This window comes from Procambarus clarkii, chromosome 34, assembly GCF_040958095.1.
Source record: "Procambarus clarkii isolate CNS0578487 chromosome 34, FALCON_Pclarkii_2.0, whole genome shotgun sequence".
In the NCBI taxonomy this organism is placed as follows: domain Eukaryota; kingdom Metazoa; phylum Arthropoda; class Malacostraca; order Decapoda; family Cambaridae; genus Procambarus; species Procambarus clarkii.
In genome coordinates, this window is record NC_091183.1 from 12,315,904 (window position 1) to 12,324,046 (window position 8,143).

The following is an 8,143-nucleotide window of genomic DNA, read 5'->3' on the forward strand; positions in this document are numbered from 1 at the left end:
GCTTGCCCTGCTATGCGAACTTCATAGTTTCTTTTTGCTTTCCTTATCTCTGTTTTAACATTTCTAACCAGTTGTACGAATTCCTGTTCTAAAGTGACCTCCCCATTTTTAATCCTTTTTTTTACCAAGCTCTCTTTTTACCTATAAGGTTCTTCAAATTCTTTGTTATCCACTTTGGGTCATTAGTATTCGATCTATTCAATTTGTATGGTATACTACGTTCCTGTGCTTTGTTTAGAATATTCTTAAATAAGTTATATATTGAATCCACATCGAAATCCCCATTTAAGTCACCTATCGCTGGGTTCATGTCTCGCTCCAAGACCGGCCCACACCCCATACCCAAGACTTTCCAATCAATTTGACCCAAAAAATTTCTTAGGCTATTAAAATCAGCTTTTCGAAAATCTGGCACTTTAACAGAATTTTCTCCTACTGGTCTATTCCATTCAATGCTAAATCTGATTTCTTTGTGATCACTGTTCCCTAGCTCACTCCCTATTTCGATGTCATTAATTTGTGTTTCCCTGTTAGTTAACACTAAATCTAAAATATTATTTTCCCGTGTTGGTTCCTTAATGTGTTGCGTAAGAAAGCAATCGTCAATTAATTCTAGAAAATCTTCTGCTTCACTATTCCCGGTTTTGTTCAACCAGTTTATTCCGCTAAAATTAAAGTCACCCATGACATAAATACTGTTAGATCTAGATGCTCTAGATATTTCATCCCATAGGTGCTTTGCTTCCATTCTGTCTAAATTTGGTGGCCTATATATAACTCCTAATATAATATGATTAGCTTTTTCGTTTAATTCTATCTAAATAGTTTCTGTGTGTGACTCAGTTTTGATTCCCTCTTTGAGACTACATTTCAAATTGTCCCTAACATATATGGCTACTCCACCTCCTCATCTAATATATCTATCTGTGTGAAATAGTTTAAATCCATTTATTTGATATTCAGCAAATAGTTCACTATTTTCTACATTCATCCACGTTTCGGTAAGTGCAATAATATCTATTTTTTCTGTGCAGACAAGAGCATTTAATTCGTAAATTTTATTTCTTAGACTTCTACTGTTAGTGTAATATACCCTAAGTGAATTGTTATTTTGAGGCCCTTTTCTTTCCCTGATCATTTTGCCAATTCCTTTCTCCCACAAACACATACTTTTATTACCTCTTTCCTCCAAATAAATTCCAATACCTCTATCTACTAACAGTTTAAACCCAAACAAACACCTCTAACCACTTCTTCCAACGAGTTCGCAACAGCAACAACCCCAGCTCTCGATAGATGCACCCCATCACGAGCATACATTTCATTTCTTCCATAGAAGTGTTCCCAGTTGTCTATGAAAGATATTGCATTTGATTTGCAATATCTTTCCAGCCGGCAATTGACACCAAATGCCCTCGATATCCACTCATTTCCCACTCTATACGAGTGGGAAATGAGGAATCGGGATTCCTCCCTTACTCCTAACTAATTCAATGGCTGTCCTAAATCTCTGTATTAGTTCCTCACTCCTAACTCGCCCAACATCATTACCCCCTGCACTAATACAAATAATGGGTTTGTTCCCATTTCCCGTCATAATATCATTCATGTTTCCAACAATATCACCAATTCCAGCTCCCGGATAGCAAACCCTTAATCTGTTCCCCCTATCTCTGGCAAAGATAGGGGGAACTTAATTGCTAAAGGTATCATCTCGTACAACAGACAAGATGGGGTCCATGCACATTTGGGTGCAGCTAGCCTAACTTTGGATAGACAGACAAATATACAAAACTATTCTCTCTATTGTGTAGATAAAAACACATATTTTACCTTCATTGTTCTCATATAAGAGCTCTTCTCTTGAGATTTCCCACTCTATACGAGTGGGAAATGAGGAATCGGGATTCCTCCCTTACTCCTAACTAATTCAATGGCTGTCCTAAATCTCTGTATTAGTTCCTCACTCCTAACTCGCCCAACATCATTACCCCCTGCACTAATACAAATAATGGGTTTGTTCCCATTTCCCGTCATAATATCATTCATGTTTCCAACAATATCACCAATTCCAGCTCCCGGATAGCAAACCCTTAATCTGTTCCCCCTATCTCTGGCAAAGATAAGGGGAACTTAATTGCTAAAGGTATCATCTCGTACAACAGACAAGATGGGGTCCATGCACATTTGGGTGCAGCTAGCCTAACTTTGGATAGACAGACAAATATACAAAACTATTCTCTCTATTGTGTAGATAAAAACACATATTTTACCTTCATTGTTCTCATATAAGAGCTCTTCTCTTGAGATGATTTCAGGGCTTTAGTATCCCCACGGCCCGGTCCTCGACTAGGCCTCCACCTCAAGGAAGCAGCCCGTGACGGCTGACTAACACCCAGGTACCTATTTTACTGCTAGGTAACAGGGGCATAGAGTGAAATTCTGTTAAAGTGCCAGATTTTCGAAAAGCTGATTTTAATAGCCTAAGAATTTTTTTGGGTCAAATAGATTGGAAAGTTTTGGGTATGGAGTGTAGGCCTGTCTTGGAGCGAGACATGAACCCAGCGATAGGTGATGTAAAAGGGGATTTCGATGTGGATTTAATATATAACTTATTTAAGAATATTCTAAACAAAGCACAGGAACGTAGTATACCATATAAATTGAAAAGATCGAATACTAATGACCCAAAGTGGATAACAAATAATTTAAAGAACCTTATAGGTAAAAAGAGAGCTTGGTACAAAAGGATTAAGAATGGGGAAGTCAGTTTAGAACAGGAATTCATACAACTGGTTAGAAATGTTAAAAAAGAGATTAGGAAAGCAAAAAGAAACTATGAAGTTCGCATAACAGAGCAAGCAAAGTCAAATCCTAAAGGGTTTTTTCAGTTATATCGAACTAAGACTAGGGAAAGGATAGGTCCATTAAAATCTGAGACAGGTCAAATAACGGATATTGACAAGGAGATGAGTAGTATTTTTAACAAATATTTTATATCTGTATTTACTAAAGAAGAACTTAACAATATGCCTTCAGCCGAATAAGTCTATGTGGGTGGGGATGAGGACAGGTTGACTAGTTTAGTAGTTACCAGGGAGGATGTAATTAAACAATTAGAAAAACTAAAACCAAACAAATCCCCAGGGCCGGATAAAGTGTTTGCCTGGGGGCTTAAAGAATGCAAAGAGGAGCTTTCCGAGCCACTGTCTACCATATTTAATAAATCAATAGAGTCAGGCAGAGTGCCAGAGTCATGGAAGGTAGCTAAATTGGTACCAATTTTTAACACTTTCCTGGAGAGTTTAAAGGAGATAGATAGATCACTTGCGTCAATCTATCGGCCAATTAGCCTAACGTCTATTGTGGGAAAGTTACTTGAATCAATATTTGCATATACAATTCGTCTCCATCTTGAAAAACATAAATTAATAAATGAGTCGCAACATGGTTTTACATATGGCCGTTCATGTTTAACAAATTTGCTACCTTTTTATTCCAGCATAGTTGAGGCAGTTGATATAGGTAAGGATTGTGATGTTGTGTACCTTGACTTTAGCAAAGCTTTTGATTCAGTGCCACATGAAAGACTAATTAAAAAAATAGATCATGGTATTGGGGGTGCTATATTAAGTTGGATTAGGGCATGGCTATTCCAAAGGAAACAGAGTTAGTATAAATGGGGTTAAGTCAGAGTGGGATAATGTTGTTCGTGGAGTACCTCAGGGCTCTGTCCTGGGACCTCTGTTGTTTATATTATATAGAGATGATTTAGATTCAGGTTTGAGTAGCAACATTTGCAAATTTGCCGATGATACGTAAATCAGTAGGGAAATTAATTCGGAGGAGGACTCACTATCACTTCAAGTTGATCTAGATAGGGTTTTGAAATGGTCAAAGGATTGGCAAATGCAGTTTAATGCTGATAAATGTAAAGTTCTGAGGCTAGGTAATGATGATAGAGTTACAAGATACGAGTTAGATGGTGTTGAGATTGCGAAGTCGGATTGCAAAAGGGATCTGGGAGTTACGATTAGTAAGAATTTAAAACAAAAGGGTCAATGCATGAATGTTCGTAATAAGGCGAATAGGACACTGGGATTTTTTAATCGAAGCGTTAGTAACAAGACACCTGGTGTGGTTCTTAAGCTATATCATGCTCTGGTTAGGCCCCATTTAGATTATGCAGTTCAGTTTTGGTCGCTGTATAATAGAATGGATATAAATTCACTTGAACGTGTCCAACGTAGGATGACTAAGTTAATTCCCCAAATTAGAAATCTTTCATATGAAGAAAGATTAACAAAGCTTAAGTTGCATTCACTGGAAAGGCGAAGAGTTAGGGGTGACATGATAGAGGTTTACAAGTGGATGAATGGACATAACAGGGGGGATATTAATAGGGTATTAAAAATATCAACACAAGACAGAACACGAAACAATGGGTATAAATTGGATAAGTTTAGATTTAGGACAGACTTGGGTAAATACTGGTTTAGTAACAGGACACTTGTTGATTTGTGGAACCAATTGCCGCGTAACGTGGTGGATGTGGGGTCCCTCGATTGTTTCAAGCGCGGGTTGGACAAGTATATGAGTGGGATTGGGTGGTTATAGATAGGAGCTGCCTCGTATGGGCCAATAGGCCTTCTTCAGTTACCTATGTTCTTAAGACAGAACACGAAACAATGGGTATAAATTGGATAAGATTTAGGAAGGACTTGGGTAAATACTGGTTCAGTAACAGGGTTGTTGATTTCTGGAACGAATTACCGCATAACGTGCTGGAGGTGGGGTCCCTCGATTGTTTCAAGCGCGGGTTGGACAAGTATATGAGTGGGATTGGGTGGTTATAGATAGGAGCTGCCTCGTATGGGCCAATAGGCCTTCTGCAGTTGCCTTTGTTCTTAAACTAAACTAAACTGGCCTAACTTCCCAAGAGATTCTCTTATGATCGCATGTAAGAGAAATAAATACCTCAAAGACCATCTGGTCCAAGCAAGTCTAAGACGCGAGACCCAGTCTGCACAGGCAAGGAACTTGGTATGCAGCAGAACCAGCCTTCCTACACTTACCTACCAGTGGAAAACGTTTTTTGTTTTTTCTACAGGGTTTGAGGAGTGGTTAGAAGGCGCCTTTAATGTGTAACGATTCTATTTTATATTTAACGATTCATGTGTTACGTAAAGTATGGTGACAAATAAACACAGACACTAAGATACTATATATATATTTGGTCGAATATACAGAAGTACACAGGTGATACTTTGGTGTGAGTTGAGCGCACTGAGACTCCCTTTACCTCCCAGGGGATGAAAGGAAAAATACTTGATCAAGGAACTTAGCTGGTCGGTGAATTGTATGCCCTGCTCGCGTTACATAACCATCAAAGTTAACTTCCTCCTCTTCGCTGATGTCATCTAACTGGGGTCGTAGGAGGATCCTGTGCTGGGAGGTCGCACAGGATCGTCCGTCGTCGTAGGAGGCGGTGCTGGTGGTAACTGTGGTCGAAAAGTGAACTTTTCGACCGTAGTCGGCGGATGTGACTCTGGAATTAGCAGTGTCGCAGACGTTGAGACGAAGCCTGGAGCAGAGCAGAGAGCTGAGTGAGGCTGGAGTCGTGGAGCTCTATGTGGGAGAGCGTGGCGGCTCGATTGAGAATTGTGAGTGTCCGAACTCGGGGAGCGAGAGCGTGGCGGCTCGATGCGGTCGTAGTCTGCTGTCTGCTCTGTGTCGAAGCTGTAGCGTCTTGGGTTGATTAGGACTGTACACGCCGAGTACTACATGTGTTGACTGTGAAAATTGTAGTCTGGTACCAAAAGATGTAGGTACAGTGTGTGGACAAGCTCGGTGTAGCAGGAGAGAAGAATATGCATAATTGTTGCGTCCTTGGGTCGCTGTCGCAATGTGGAGCATTGTAAAAATTGTACATCACTACTCCTCTTAATACAACAAATATGAGAAAAGAACTAACAATTCATCATGAATGATCAGACATCCTTAAAGCTTTACCATCAATCTAACATTTACTTAGAAGTCACTGATGATAAGTTCATCTATGCCCCAATCTTCAAAAGTTCCGTCTGGCAAATATCTGCGAATGATGATGGGAATTTTCCGTTCTCTCAATTCTTTGGCAGCAATTTGGAGCGGATCCGATTCTGCATCAATTTCCACCATGACAGGCGCACACATTGCAATCTGCAGTGCTCTCGTGCCCAATACTCTAGCTCTTTCATATTTTGTCATATAAGGTGTCGTGATTCTCTTGAGCATAGGCACTGGCTGACCTTCCCCTGCAGGTACCAACTCTATCTGGTTATCATCATCCTCCTCTCCTTGCAGGTCATCCAGATTTTCATCATCTTCTGCCTCCTCGAAGTCATCACCAACATCATCACCATCGAACTCCTCGTCAGCCATCTCGCGTTCCTGTTTGCACCAAGGTCTTCTCCCAGCTATAAGAAAGACTCGCGTGGCCGTGTGTGACGCAGCGCTGAGCGTCGGTACAGTATCTCGTAAGTGTCCGCTCTAGACCACACTTGAAAGTAGACTAGTTTAATGTTTGATTGATTGATAAAGATTAAGCCACCCAAGAGGTGGCACGGGCATGAATAGCCCGTAAGTGGTTAATTTTTTTTCTCAGTATTCTGAGGTTGCTTTTAACCATCAAGCTGTTATCACAGGGGAGGATACTGCTTCGCAGTCTTTATGAGGGTTGACCAGGAGAGTGGCTGTGTTGACGGCTTCAGGGTGGCCACTGCATGATTCAGGAACTCTTAAAGCTCTTCTAAGGTCATTGGTTGCTTCACATTCCAGTAGATAGTGAAGTAATGGCTTTTCTGTGACAGTTTGACAGAAGATGCACTCTCTCTGTCGGGGTTCACCAATCTCCCAGTTGCATCTGTAACCTAGACGTAGTCTATATAACCTAACTGCTATTTCCCTGTGGATTCCTTTTGGGATATTTAACCTTTCTAATTTGGTAGCCTGAAGATACCATGTTGCAGATGGCGAACCTTCAGCTATTCTCTGGTGCAGGTAGGCTTTGATGAGATGTGAGAGTTTTTTGGTGATGATGTTTTTTTATGTTCTCTAGGCTGGGTTGAATTGTTTTATGTATCACTGGATGACGAGTTGCCAATTTAGCAATTCATCAGCTTTTTCATTTAATGGGATTCCAATATGGGATGGGATCCAGTTTAAAGTTATGTTGAGTCCTTTGCCTTTAGCGACTGCTCCAAGATACAAAATGGTGGTAATTATTTCCACATTATCTTTCCACTGTTTTTGTCCTAGTATTTGAAGTGCAGCTTTTGAGTCTGTGTGTATGATTGCATTTTGAGTGTTTTGTGCAATCACATATGCGAATGCCTGTTGTATGGCAAACAGCTCAGTTTGGGTTGATGATACTAGTCCTCCCAGTCTCCAATATGCCTGTACGCTGGTCGTGCAAAGAGCAGCGCCAGCACTCTCATTTTCTGTGTCCACCGATCCGTCTGTGAAGATGTGGGTGGCTCCTGCTACTGCTATGCTATACATTTGCTCTTCTATTATGCGCCTTAGGATTGTCGGATCATAGGCAGCCTTTTTCATTGGAAGACTTTCTATTACTATTTTGAAAGTAGGCTCTTTCCACGGCGCGGAAGGAGTGTAATTTGGGTGTGGATGATCACCCTCTCTATCAAGAATCATGCTTTTTAAATGTAGTCTGTTTAGGACTTTTCCTGCTCTTGCAACCCAAGAGTTTCCATTGTTTTGGCCTAGTCCAACCACCAAGGCCTGCCGTACTGGGATTGGATCAGAAGAAATAATTATCTTACTGATAATTGTAGCTGTCCTTTGTGATATTCTTTCTTGTAGAGAGGGCAAACCCGTCTCCAGTCTAAGAGTTTCAAGCCTGGTCCACATGGGGGCTCCCAGTGCAGCTCTCATAGCATTGTTTTGGGCAACTTCAAGTTTTTTCCACTGTTGGTGTGATAGATTTGTGAGTGCAGGTGCGGCATAATCGATCACTGATCTGACTGCCTGTACATAGTATGTGCGAAGGACTTGCAGATTGGCTCCTCCAGAAAGGGAGGTTAGTGACCTGAGGATTGCCGTCCGGACCGCAGTTCGCTCTCTCAAGTAAGTGACCTCAGCA

The 8,143-nt window shown here is 40.9% G+C and overlaps 1 pseudogene; it reads right to left on the reverse strand.

Moving 5' to 3' along the window:
• Window positions 1-6,030: 6,030 nt before the first annotated feature.
• LOC138370950 (DNA-directed RNA polymerases I, II, and III subunit RPABC2 pseudogene) lies at window positions 6,031-6,474 on the reverse strand (annotated as a pseudogene).
• Window positions 6,475-8,143: the final 1,669 nt, after the last annotated feature.